This window comes from Phyllostomus hastatus, unplaced genomic scaffold (genome assembly GCF_019186645.2).
Source record: "Phyllostomus hastatus isolate PE091 unplaced genomic scaffold, TTU_PhHast_1.1 phas_contig_58, whole genome shotgun sequence".
Lineage (NCBI taxonomy): Eukaryota > Metazoa > Chordata > Mammalia > Chiroptera > Phyllostomidae > Phyllostomus > Phyllostomus hastatus.
In genome coordinates, this window is record NW_025333916.1 from 28290422 (window position 1) to 28304596 (window position 14175).

Sequence of the window (14175 nt, forward strand, 5' to 3'; positions counted from 1 at the left end):
CCTGATCTCAGCCCACTTTGCAATTTTCTGAACTATACTATTGTGGGGGTTGTCTCTATTCTGTTACTCACTACTCCTATATACTAATCTTTAGTCCAACCCTGCCTTAGAAGCTGACCTCCCACAGCCTCACAGCTTTCTAGATCCAACTAACAATCCTCTCGTCCCCAGTAAGAGTCTTACCTTCTTTCCATCCTTTCTAAAACGTGGATAGGGGGGTGGAGGATCATGGCTACACTATAAGGAGCCAAAGGATAACCCATCTCTTCTCTACTGGCTGCTAAAGTAAATATCATAGTATACTATCTTGCTGTTTTAAACCATTTTGCCTTACTCCTCCAACTGATCCCAAAAAAAGAGTAGGGGGAAGCTGTGACCACCAGGATACACGAAGGAGATTGCACCACTGAAACACACAAAAATTCTACCACAGAAGTTCACACCATAAATACAGGGAACCAGAACAGTTCAAATTAACAAACAAAAAGAACAAAGAAGAAACCCACGAACAATGAGAAAACAAAGAAACAACCCCCAACTGAAGGGAAATGAGGAAGCCTCAGGAAAAATGCTAAATGAAATAGAGGCAACCCAACTATCAGACAGTGAGTTCAAAACAATGATTACCAGGAAGTTCAATGAACTCACAATGAGCTTTCAGAAATTAGAGGGAAACTACATCAATCTCACTGCAAACTATATAAACATGAAAAAAGGAAATAGAAACTCTCAACAAAGGTCAAGAGGAAATGAAGAATACAATTTCTGAACTGAAGAACACAGTAGAAGGAATGAAAAGCAGGATCGATGAAGCAGAAGATCGGATTAGCGAGCTGGAGGACAAAGTAGAAAACAGCATCCAGAAAGAGCAAGAAAAGGAAAAGAGGCTCAGAAAGAATGAGGAGGGATTAAGAGAAATGCAAGACAATATGAAACGCAATAATATCCGTATAATAGGGATACCAGAAGGTGAAGAAGAAGAGCAAGGGATCGAAAACCTGGTTGAACAAGTAATGAAGGAGAACTTCCCTAATTTGACGAGAGAAAAAGTCACACAAATCCAGGAAACACAGAGAGTCCCAATCAAGAGGAACCCAAAGAGACCCACCCCAAGGCACATCATAATTAAAATGACAAAATTTCAACACAAAGAGAGAATCTTAAAGGCAGCAAGGGAGAAGAAGGAAATAACATACAAGGGAGCCCCAATAAGGCTAACAGCTGACTTCTCAATGGAAACACTTCAAGCCAGAAGAGAATGGCAAGAAATACTTCAGGTAATGAGAACCAGAGGTCTGCAACCAAGGCTACTATACCCAGCAAGGCTCTCGATCAAGATAGAAGGCCAAATAAGAAGCTTCCCAGACAAAAAAAGTCTAAAAGAATACACCTCGACCAAACCAGCTCTGCAAGAGATTCTAAAAGGACTGCTTTAAGGAGGAGAGAAGAAAGAGAGAGAGAGAGAGAGAGAGAGAGAGAGAGAGAGAGAGAGAGAGGAACACACATACATAAAAGACAATGAATAAGTACCTATCAATAATAACCTTAAACGTAAATGGATTAAATGCTCCAATCAAAAGACATAGAATAGCTGATTGGATAAGAAAAAATGACCCACATATCTGCTGTCTACAAGAGACCCACCTCAGGATAAAAGACCTACACAGGCTGAAAGTGAAGGGCTGGAAACAAATCTTCCAAGCAAATGGTCAAGAAAAAAAAAGCTGGGGGTAGCAATACTCATATCAGACAAAAATAGACTTCCAAAAAAGGTCCATAAAGAGAGACCCAGAAGGTCACTTCATAATACTCAAGGGAAGAATCCATCAAGAAGACTTAAATATTGTAAATATATATGCACCCAACATAGGAGCACCGAAATACATAAAGAAAATCTTAGAGGACTTCAAGAAAGATATGGACAGCAACACAATTATAGTGGGAGATTTTAACACCCCACTATCAAAAATGGACAGATCTTCTAAACAAAAATATCAACAAAGATATTGTGGCATTGAACAATACCCTTGATGAAATGGATTTTACTGATATCTACCGAGCCCTCCATCCAAAAGAAGCTAAATATACATTCTTTTCAAATGTGCATGGAACATTCTCAAAGATAGACCACATGATAGGACACAAAACAAGCCTCAACAATTTCAAGAAAATTGAAATTATACCAAGCATTTTCTCGGATCACAAGGGACTGAAGTAGAAACCAACCCGAAGGAAAAAAACCAAAAACACTCAAAATCATGGAGATTAAATAGCATGCTATTAAACAATGAATGGGTCAAGAATGATATTAGGGAAGAAATCAAAAGGTTTCTGGAAACAAATGAAAACGAACTCACTACAACCCAAAACTTATGGGACACATCCAAGGCAGTCCTGAGAGGGAAGTTCATAGCGATACAGGCCCACCTAAAAAGGTTAGAAACTTTCCAAACAAACAACCTAACCCTACGTCTACAAGAACTCGAGGAACAACAACAAAGACAGCCCAGAGCAAGCAGAAGGAAGGAAATAACCAAGATCAGAGCAGAATTAAATGATATAGAGACTAAAAGCACAATTCTAAGGATCAATGAATCCAAGAGCTGGTTCTTTGAAAAGATAAACAAAATAGACAAGCCTTTAAGCAGACTCATCAAGAAAAAAAAGAGAAAACCCAAATAAACACAATCAGAAATGAAAGAGGAGAGATTACAACAGATACCACAGAAATACAAAGGATTGTAAGAAATTACTACGAAGAACTGTATGCCAAAGAAAATTTGAAAACCTAGATGAAATGGACAACTTTCTAGAAAAATATAATCTTCCAAAACTCAATGAAAAAGAAGCAGAAAGTCTGAACAGACCAATAACAACAAAAAGAAATTGAAGCAGTAATCAAAAAACTCCCAACACACAAAAGCCCTGGACCAGATGGTTTCACAGGAGAATTCTACAAAGCATTTAAGGAAGAGCTAACCCCTATCCTTCACAGACTATTCCAAAAAATCCAAAAAGATGGGAGTCTCCCAAACTCTTTTTATGAGGCCAACATCATCCTAATTCCAAAACCAAATAAAGACACAACAAAGAAAGAAAACTTCAGGCCAATATCACTGATGAACATTGACGCTAAAATCCTCAACAAAATACTGGCAAACCGCATCCAACAATACATTAAAAAGATTATACACCATGACCAAGTGGGATTCATTCCAGGGATGCAAGGATGGTTCAATATTCGCAAGTCAGTAAATGTAATACATCACATAAACAAAAGCAAAGACAAAAAACCACATGATCATATCAATTGATGCAGAAAAAAGCATTTGATAAGGTACAGCACCCATTCATGATAAAAACACTCGGCAAAGTGGGAATAGAGGGAGCATTCCTCAACATAATAAAGGCCATATATGAGAGACCTTCAGCCAACATCATTCTCAATGGGCAAAAATTAAAACCTTTTCCATTAAGATCAGGAACAAGACAAGGCTGTCCACTTTCACCACTTCTATTCAATATAGTACTGGAAGTTTTAGCCACAGCAATCAGACAAGAAAAAAGAAATAAAAGGCATCCAAATCGGAAAGGAGGAAACAAAACTATCACTGTTTGCAGACAACATGATAGTATACATAGAAAATCCTATTGACTCTACCAAAAAACTGCTTGACCTAATAAATGAATTTGGCAAAACAGCGGGATACAAAGTCAATATCCAGAAATCAAAGGCATTTCTGTACACCAACAATGAAACAGCAGAAGCAGAGATCAAGGAAAAAAATCCCATTTGAAATAGCAAAAAGAAAAATAAAATATCTAGGAATAAACCTAACCAAAGAGGTAAAAGACCTGTATTCAGAAAAACTACACAACACTGAAGAAAGAAATCAAGGAAGACACAAACAAATGGAAACATATACCGTGTTCATGGATTGGAAGAATTAATATCATCAAAATGTCCATACTACCCAAAGCAATTTACACATTCAATGCAATTCCTATTAAAGTACCATTGGCATATTTCACAGACATAGAACAAACACTTAAAAAATTTATATGGAATTATAAACGACCCCGAATAGCTGCTGCAATATTGAGAAAGAAGAGTAAAGTAGGAGGGATCACAATACCCGACACTAAACTATATTACAAGGCTACTATAATCAAAACAGCCTGGTACTGGCATAAAAACAGGCACATAGACCAATGGAACAGAACAGAGAGCCCAGAAATAAGCCCAAGTCTCTATGGTCAATTAATATTTGACAAAAGAGGCAGCAATATAAAATGGAATAAAAATAGCCTCTTCATCAAATGGTGTTGGGAGAACTGGACAGCCACGTGCAAAAAAAATGAAACTTGAGCACCAACTTACACCATATACAAAAAATTAATTCAAGGTGGATAAAAGACTTAAATATAAAACATGACACCATTAAAGTCCTAGAGGAGAACGTAGGTAAGAAAATCTCAGATATTTCACGAAGAGACTTTTTTAATGACGTGTCCCCTAGAGCAAGGGACATAAAGGAAAGAATAAACAAATGGGACCTCATCAAAATTAAAAGCTTCTGCACAGCTAAAGAAAACAGTATGAAAATTAAAAGAGAACCAACTGTATGGGAAAACATATTTGCCAATGACACCTCAGACAAGGGTCTAATCTCCAAAATATATAGAGAACTTACACGACTGTACTCTAAGAAGACAAGGAATCCAATTAAAAAGTGGGCAAAGGACTTGAATAGACACTTCTCCAAGGAGGACATACAGAGGATCCAAAGACACATGAAACGATGTTCAATATCGCTAGCTGTCAGAGAGATGCAAATTAAAACCACAATGAGATACCACTTCACACCAGACAGAATGGCCATCATAAACAAAGCAACAAACAACAAGTGTTGGAGAGGTTGTGGAGAAAAGGGGACCCTAGTGCACTGTTGGTGGGACTGCAGACTGGTACAACCACTATGGAAAGCAATATGGAACTTCCTCAGAAAACTAAAAATGGATCTGCCTTTTGACCCTGCAATTCCACTACTGGGACTCTATCCTAAGAATACTAAAACACCAATTCAAAAGAACCTATGCATCCCAATGTTCATAGCAGCACAATTTACAATAGCTAGATGCTGGAAGCAACCTAGATGCCCATCAGTAAATGAATGGATCAAAAAACTATGGTACATTTACACGATGGAATTCTATGCAGCAGAAAGAAAGAAGGAGCTCCTACCCTATGCAACAGCGTGGATGGAGCTGGAAAACATTATGCTAAGCGAAACAAGCCAGGCAGTGAAAGACAAATACCATATGATCTCACCTTTAACAGGAACCTAAATAACAAAACAAAGAAACAAGCAAAATGTAACCAAAGACACTGAAATAGAGGACAGGCTGATGGTGACCGGAGGGGAGAGAAGAGGGAATTTAAGGGGACAGTGGGAAGGGTTCACAGGAACAAACTTAAAGGACACATGGTCATAGACTAAGGGGAGGGTGGTAATGGGAGGGAAGGGGGGTGGGTGGGAGGGGGAACTGGATTGGGAGTAAAAAGGAGAAAACTGTATATGAACAATGATTAATAAAAAGAAAAAAAAATGCTATCACAATGCAGTGAGAGGGAGTGCATTCACCTTCAGGATCAAGGTCTTAAAAAAAGGATAAAATTTTTCATAGTAACAAAATGTTAACTTAGGTTTTTACTGTTGTTTTTGAATTTCATAGCCCCCTCTCCCACCTTGAAGTAAAAAATAGACACAAAATACCTAAACAGAGTTCTAAGGAGCTACTAGTCTCCATCTAGGGATTACCGAGGGTTGGCCAAACTACAGCCGAGACTCTCATCAACTCCACCCGATCAAGTGATGAGGAGCTCTAGGAAATTTCCCTTTTTCTCACTGTAAGGGAAAACAGGGTGTTATAAACTAAATTATGTTCTTCTGAAATTCATATATTGAAGCCATAACCCCCTACTGTGACTGTATTTGAAGATAAGACTTTTAAGAATATAATTAAGGTTAAATGAGTCTGTAAGGGTGGGGCCCTAATCCAAAAGGAATAGTGTTCTTACAAGAGGAAAAATAGACACTAGGCATGTACAAGCACAGAGGAAATGCCATGTGAAGCCACATGGTGACAAAACAGTGGTCTGTGAGCCAAGGCCTTAGGAGAAGCCAACTTTTGCCAGCACCTTGATTTTGTACTTCTAGCCTATAGAGGTTTGAGAAAATAAATTTCTGTTATTTAAGGCACGTGGTCTGTAGTATGTTGTTACAGCAGTCCTGGAAAACTAATGCAGAAAGTTTTCTAATTAAGAGGGATCCTAAGAAAACTTGTAGAAATTAGAAATGATTATAAGAAGGTGAGACTGACATCTCATTCCCTAGTATTTATTGGTGTACATACAATTAGAGACAGAGTGTGAAGTTGGTTTTGATTTTGATTGATGTTTTTAATACCTAAAGTTGAACTACCCTCACTAAAATAAGAATATACTTGAACTGTCATTAGGGAGCATGGAAGGGAGAGCTCATAGATCATTTATGAAAGAAGAAATTGGTGAAAAGTAGGACTTCTGGCAAGATGGAGGAATAGGTGGACGCACCGTACCTCCTCGCACAACCAAGATTAGAACAAGAATAAATTATGTTCAGCATAACACACAGAACTGACAGAGGGTTTATCTGAATGGAAGTCGGACAGCCAAGAAGTTGAAGTAGACTTGTTCATCCAGACTGGTAGGAGACGACGAGCCGGGCGGGCGCGGGGCGGGCGCGGGGCTGGCGCGGGTCGGCGGCGCGCAGAGGTTGGGGAAAGTTTGGCGCGGAATCGGCGCAACAGCCATCCGGGGCGCAAGAACGCAGCGGTGATCCCTGAGTACACAAGCAGCGGCTGCCGGACCCAGTGGGGCAGCGATTGTGGACCAGGGCAGAGCTCGCAGCCCAGGAGCCTGGGGAAGGGTCTGGGCCCAGGAGAACTGAACTGCCGCCATTGATTCGCCCCTGCCCCCGCCCCCGCCCCCACATATAATGTCACAATCTAGCGACTGGGACGCCCAGCCCCGGTGAACACCTAAGGCTCTGCCCCACACCGTAACAAGAGCGACCAGACCGGAAAAAAAAAATAGGAGAGACAGGGAAAGACATAAGACATGTGTACAACAGAGCAGATCAGTCCCCCAGGACTCATCCTTTTGAGCAACCAAGAAATAGCCAATCTATCAGATGCACAGTTCAAAACGCTGATGATCAGAAAGCTCACGGAATTGGTTGATTTGGGGCACAATTTAGATGAAAGGATGCAGGTTACCATAAAAGAGATGCAGGAAGATACGCAGAGGAGAGCCAATAGAGAAAGGAAGGAATCTGAGTCTCAAAACAATACAGTGGACCAGAAGGAAGATAGAATCAACCAAGCAGGAAAGCATGATGAAATAAGAATTCAAAAAATCGAGGAGAGCCTTGGGAGCATCCAGGACACCTTTAAACATTCCAACATTCGAATTATAGGGGTACCAGAAGGGGAGGAGCAACAAGTGGAAAAGTTATTTGAACAAATAATAAAGGAGAACTTCCCCAATCTGGCAAAGGGAACAGTCTTCCAAGAAATCCAGGAAGCTCAGAGAGCCCCAAAGAAGTTGGACCCAAGAAGAAACACACCAAGGCACATCATAATTACATTAGCCAAGGTAAAAATGAAGGAGAGAATCCTAGAAGCAGCAAGAGATAAGGGGACAGTCACCTACAAAGGAGTTCCAATCACACTGTCAGCTGATTTCTCCAAAGAGACCTTACAGGCAAGAAGGGGCTGGAAAGAAATATTCCAAGTCATGAAAGACAAGGACCTACATCCCAGATTGCTCTATCCAGCAAAGCTCTCATTTAGAATGGAAGGGAAGATAAAGTGCTTTTCAGATAAGGTCAAATTAAAGGAGTTCATCATCACCAAGCACTTATTTTATGAAATGCTAAAGGGACTTATCTAAGAAAAGAAGATAAAGAAAAAGACATGTATAGTAAAAGGACAGCAAACTCACAATTATTAACAACCACACCTAAAGCAAAACCAAAAGAAACTAAGCAAACAACTAGAACAGGAACAGAACCACAGAAATGGAGGGCACATGGAGGGCTAGCAACAGGGGGGTGGGAGGAGGAGAGAGGGGGAAAAGGTACAGAGAATAAGTAGCATAGAATGTAGGTTGCAAATAGGTAGGGGGAGGGCAAGAATAGTACGGGAAAGGTAGAAGCTAAAGAACTCATAAGAATGACACATGGACATGAACTAAAGGGGAGGAACGTGGGTGGGAGAGGGGGTACAGGGAGGAGGGGAGGGAAGGGGGGAAATGGGACAAATGTAATAGCATAATCAATAAAATATATTAAAATAAAAAGAAAAAAAGAAAAAAAATACATTGAATTTAACTTTGGGATAAGTTAGCAAGTCTGAAATAAAATTTTAATTACCATAAAAAAAAGAAATTGGTAAAAAGTAAAACTTTCTTGTTCAGATTGTTCAAAAAACGGGTTACACATGCAAAACTGGGACTCTCACCATTACAAATATCCACATGTGTCACTAATCTCATCGAATATGCTCTGACACAGTGCTGGTTTTATTTTATGGCATTAGTATGTTTTTAAAAACTGCTTAGCTTTTGACTCAGAAAATAATCCCCCATAATCATATTTATGGACTAGAAAAGGAATATACTATAACAAATATTGTTTATACTTCCATTTGGCTTTTCCTCTCTAAGACTAGAAAGGGGCAGGACTTTTTTATTCTGACATATTTTCTTTTCCATTTTTATTGTTATTTTATGTTTGGCAGATCAAATCACAGCCATTGTCTGTCTCTCTTTCCCTCTCTGTATATGCATGTGTGTGTGAAGGAGGGAGAAAATGTTTAAATATTATAATTCTGTATGTGTATGAGAGAGGGAGAGAGGGAGCGAGGGAGAGAGAGAGGAGAAGACGTGATAATTCTCTGTACTTCAAAGTCAACATTTTTGGACCAATGAAAGTATTTAACGGATTATATGGCTGGCTCAGAAGAGGGAGTAAATTATCTGTTTATTCTTGGCTCAGACATTGCCAATTTCAATTAATGGTGATTGAATTTACAAGTTGTAAACATTGTAATAACACAACTGCCAACATTAACTGACTTGGGTATCTCAGTGCATTTGCCAGCAGACATCATACCACCTGCCAATTCTATTGGCACATTTAGTTGGCATCTCACTTAACTAGTCCTTATGATTCTTAGTGTGAGAATATGAGCTATGAGTTTTTCTTATGAGTTCTTCTCTTTTAGTGACTGTAGGTGAGTAAGAAACTTAGATTGTTTGAAGCACCAGGATAGCACTAAAATATTCAGAGAAAGAAAATCAGAATCCAAGTAAAGGAAATGTGAATAAATTTATAATAATTATATGAGGGGAATGATCAAAAGTCAGAGAATGGCTAAATACCAACTAATGTGGTCAATGAAAGCAACTCACTATGGGAATTCTGAAGCATATAACAAAAAGTCATCCTTTTTTGTTTGACAGCATTTATCTTGTTAGTATCCATGTAATCCTTAATTGAGCTTGATTTCAATACATTTACAAATACTCATTCAGTCTATATTTATTCCACACTAATATATGTAGCCAGTGACCATAACAACTGAACAGAAGGCAAATACAGATAGTGTCCCACACTTGGACATCAGTCTTATGGAAAGAATTCACTCTGCAGCATAAACTACCATCTGTTTTTGAAATGATAGGCGGTGAACTGATTCACTTGCTTGGTAATCATAAACTTCATTTACCTATCCACTAACCTTAGAGTGGTAGGGAATTCCTTCCACAGAGTCCTTCCCATACTAATAGTGGTAGGTCAGAAAATGACCCCCCCCCAAAATGTTAATGTCAAATCCTTGGAACCTGAGAATGTCACCTTATTTGAAAAAGAGTCTTTGCAGATACATTTAAGTTAAGAATCTTGAGATGAGGACATAATCCTGAATATTCTAGGTAGAAAGAAACAGACAGGCATACAGAGAAGACCCACATACTGAAGGTAACATGAAGATAGGAACAGAGACAGGAGTGCTGTAGTCACAAGCCAAGGAAGCCAAGGAATGTCAAGCACCAGCAGAAGCTGGAAGAGGCATGGAATGATTCTCCTGGTCCAAAAATATTAAATGGAAAATTCTAGAAATAAACAACTCATAAGTTTTAAATGGCAGAAAAAAAAAAAGACATAGTTGAGGGAGACTGTCCCTATTGACAGGCACCTTGATTTCAGACTTATGGCTTCCAGAATAGTGAGAGAGTAAATTTCTATTGTTTTAAGCCACCAGGTTTGTGCTGACTTGTGATGGCAGCCATAGGGAACTGATATTCCAACCAATACGTGCGCGCACACGCACACACACACACACATACACACACACACTCTTACACTCTGTTTGGACCAATACTGTTGGTATTAGTTCAATTTACTCTTAACCTCAAAGATATTTGGAGCTACTGTATGTTTTCCTAAAAGCTACCATTGAAAAGCTCAAGATCATCTTGAGGAGAGTAAAATAAATGATGATTTACATGATCTGGTTCCATTTAAAATAATGTTCTGGTTATCTCTCACTGTTTAACAAATCACCCGAAACTTTAGCAGCTTAAAATAAAAGTATTGTTTTCTCCCCTAGTTCTGTGGATGGACTGAGCTGAACTGGGTGGTTCCTACTTTGGGGCTCTCATGCTAATAGAAATCACATGACTCCAGGGGCATGGGTGATCTGAAGTTATATTTGGCTAGATATTTCAGAATACACTCTCATGGTGACAGTTGTTGCCCTGGGGGCACCTTCACTTGGCCTGTCTTTGTAGCTTGGGCTTCTCATAGGATGGCAACTAGGTTCCTGGAGTGAGCACTCTAAAGGAAACTTTTCTAAGAAACAAAAAGGAGAAGTGCCACATAAGACTATGCCTTAACAGTGTCACTTTGCAATATTTTATTATTCAGAAAGTATAAGTCATACCCAGATTCAGGGGTTAGAGAAATCAACTCTACTTTTTGATGAGGGAATATCAAGGGCACACTGCAGAAGGGCACGTGAGATGTGAGATATTTTTGTAGCCATTTTTTGGAAAATACAGTCTGCTATGCATAGTAATCAGGTTCATGAATAATACAAGGTTAGCAAAATGATTTGTGCTTGAGTATAAAGGATTAAAATTCAAAGGCACTTTGAGAGATAAGCTCCTACCAGAATGACTTCTCATTTAATACAGCATTTGCCTGGCAGCCTCAATTATAACATTTCTCCATCTCTCCCAACTTTCCATAAAAACAAAGGGTAGCCCTGGCTGGTGTGGTTGAGTGGATGGAGTGCCAGCCTGTGAATCGAAGGGTCACTAGTTCCACTTTGTCAGGGCACATGCCTGGTTTGCAGGCCAGGTCCCTGGTTGGGGCATGTAAGAGGCAACCAATCTATGTTTCTCTTACACATCGATGTTTCTCTCCCTCTCTTTCTCTCTTCTTTCCCTTCTCTCTAAAAATAAATAAATAAAAACTTAAAAAAATGAAATAAAAATGGCTAAACTCACACCGCCTCCAAAAACAGACCAATGAGCAATATGATATTAAAAGATCTGTTCTTTTTGATGGCCTATCTGGGCACTGATTCATGAAACAGCATACATCTTGAAGAGAAATCCTTCTTACCATTACTGTTGTCTGCTCCTAAACCCAGAACCCCAGGATCCGAATCAGCCTGCCTCAACTTTCAAATATTATTACTCCCTATCAAGTTACTGCTACCATCTAATATATTTCTACCAGAAAATAACTGGGCAAGAATTGAGGAGGGGAAGTAGTTCAGAACTATCATGGTGTGGTGCTGCCTCTGGGCAGTGTGATACTAAAAGGTAAATTACTGTGGAAGAGAGTTATGATGGGAGGGGCTCATTCTGGATTTGAGGTTCAGAGTAACACACTTCCAGGCGGTGCGGGTAGGCAATGATGCTGCTTCAGGAGAGCAGAGGTGAAGCTCTGCACATTATTCTGCCCTCCAGCTATACATTTGAGGAGAGAAATGAAACATCACTTGAGTAGTCAGAGAGCAGGTCACCTCAAAGGTCTATGAACAAGCATTACTTCTAAACAGAGCTTGTCTTGCTCAAATAGAGCAACAGGGTGCTAAGGATCACCACTAAACTGATCTATGACAAAGCAGAGAAAGACCTTTCAAGGAGTTGTATGATGTTGCCATCAGAGTGCCAAAATATACAACTACTGTGACGTGGGAATAGGAAGATGAAGAAAGGACAGTGATTCAAGGAGAAATAGACAAGATTAAAAACACGACAAGAAAACTATTTTCTTGTTTTATCCCTTGTAAAATTTCTAGTCTACATGAAAAAGTTAAGTATACATTCCTCTGGGACAAGCCAATGTTTTAAATTTAAGAAAAAACAAAAACAAATAGAATACTAAGACACAAGATAAAAATAATTGCTGGGACTAATAATGGTATAAAAGGATCAATGACCTTGGATAATTTTAAGTAGTTTAAGTAGGGGACTAGGTGTAAAAGGTAAAAGAAGAAGTACAAATCACAAGGTACAAAAATAGTCACAGGGCTGTAAAGTACAGTTTAGGGAATATGCCCACCAGATTTTTAAAAGGAATTATGACCCACCAAGAACACTTAGTGATCCCCATGACGTGATTAGAAATGTTTACCTTGAGCCTAAACTAACTCTAATACTCCTGTAAAACACATAAGAAAAGGAAAAATGTAATCAAAGCTAATTGTTGCAACAAGGTTGGGGGAAATGCATAGATTATTACAGGAAGTTCCACATACGGCCGGCTGGCACAGAAAATCACAGTGCTCTTCCCTCTTAGACTCTGATGACAGTAGGAGTCGCCTCAGTACTTTCCAGTTGGAAGCACATTTGTGAACTAAGTCAATAAGGCATAATAGAAAAGTATGGACATTTTCATTACACACATTAATAACAATAATATAGGATCTATAGGCCTGATCTAGTATTTTTTCTACTGGTTTATATATTCCAGAGGTTTCAGAAAAACAGGTTGATGCACTGCAACTAAAGGCAAGATTATCCACAATACTAGAAATCAGAAAACATAAAAACAACTTATAGATCCTGAAAATGTTTATACTTCTGGCACCAGTGCCTCTTTACTGTTCTTTAATCTTCATTCTGCTTGTCTAGGTGAGCATTTGTATTTGAAATCTTGTCATGCCTTGTGGTTGTATATCCCATCCTGATTTTTCTTCTCCAAATGATGGGTCAACTAGACAGTTCTTCTGGCATTGTTTGTTACACACTATCAACTCCTCATTCACAGCAATTGTTACTTAAGAACTCTCTAATCACTAACCAATTCTTTTTGCTATGTCCCTTTTTCTTGTTACCATAACAACAGAAGTGTTGGTCAACAATTCATCATCTGGTCTTTCTATGAGCCAGACAGCAGCCTTTCAGAAATACCAGTACAGTTTAAATTAGTTTTTAAGGGGACAACAACAGATGATTTTCAGCTAGAATTTTTGTAGAATATGTCACAGACTTAGAGTTGGAAGGGGCCTTAGATTTTACTCACTTCTTCCTACCTAATTCAGGAAATCCCTTGGATTGCTCCATTTGCAGGCAGCTATCTAACCTAAACCTGGAAACTTCCTGTGATACGATATCTTCTGTTTTGGGCACAGCTTGTTCATTCTTGATAGCTTTAATGATTACAAAGTTCTTTCTTGAGTTGATAATAAATATGCTTCCCAGTAACTTCTAAATATTAAATCTTATGTCAAGTGAGAGTTTACAAAATAAACTGGATCTACTTTTAATTTGTCAGATATTTAAATATTTGAAGACAGGTGTTATTGAAGTGGTCCTCTCTCTCTCTCCCTGCCCAGGATCCACTTCTGTTATTTCTGATGAAAATCAATTTTCCAGTGGGAAATTATCTTCATCCTGGTCCCCAGTGATGTGGATTACCATGGGATGAAACCTTTCTTTCCCCATCCCCTAGGATGTGCATACAAATATCATTCAGCACTTTCCATCCACCTGGCCACAGTGATTATTTCAGTCCTAGGCTAGTGATCCACACTAGTTCAGTGCATTCTATG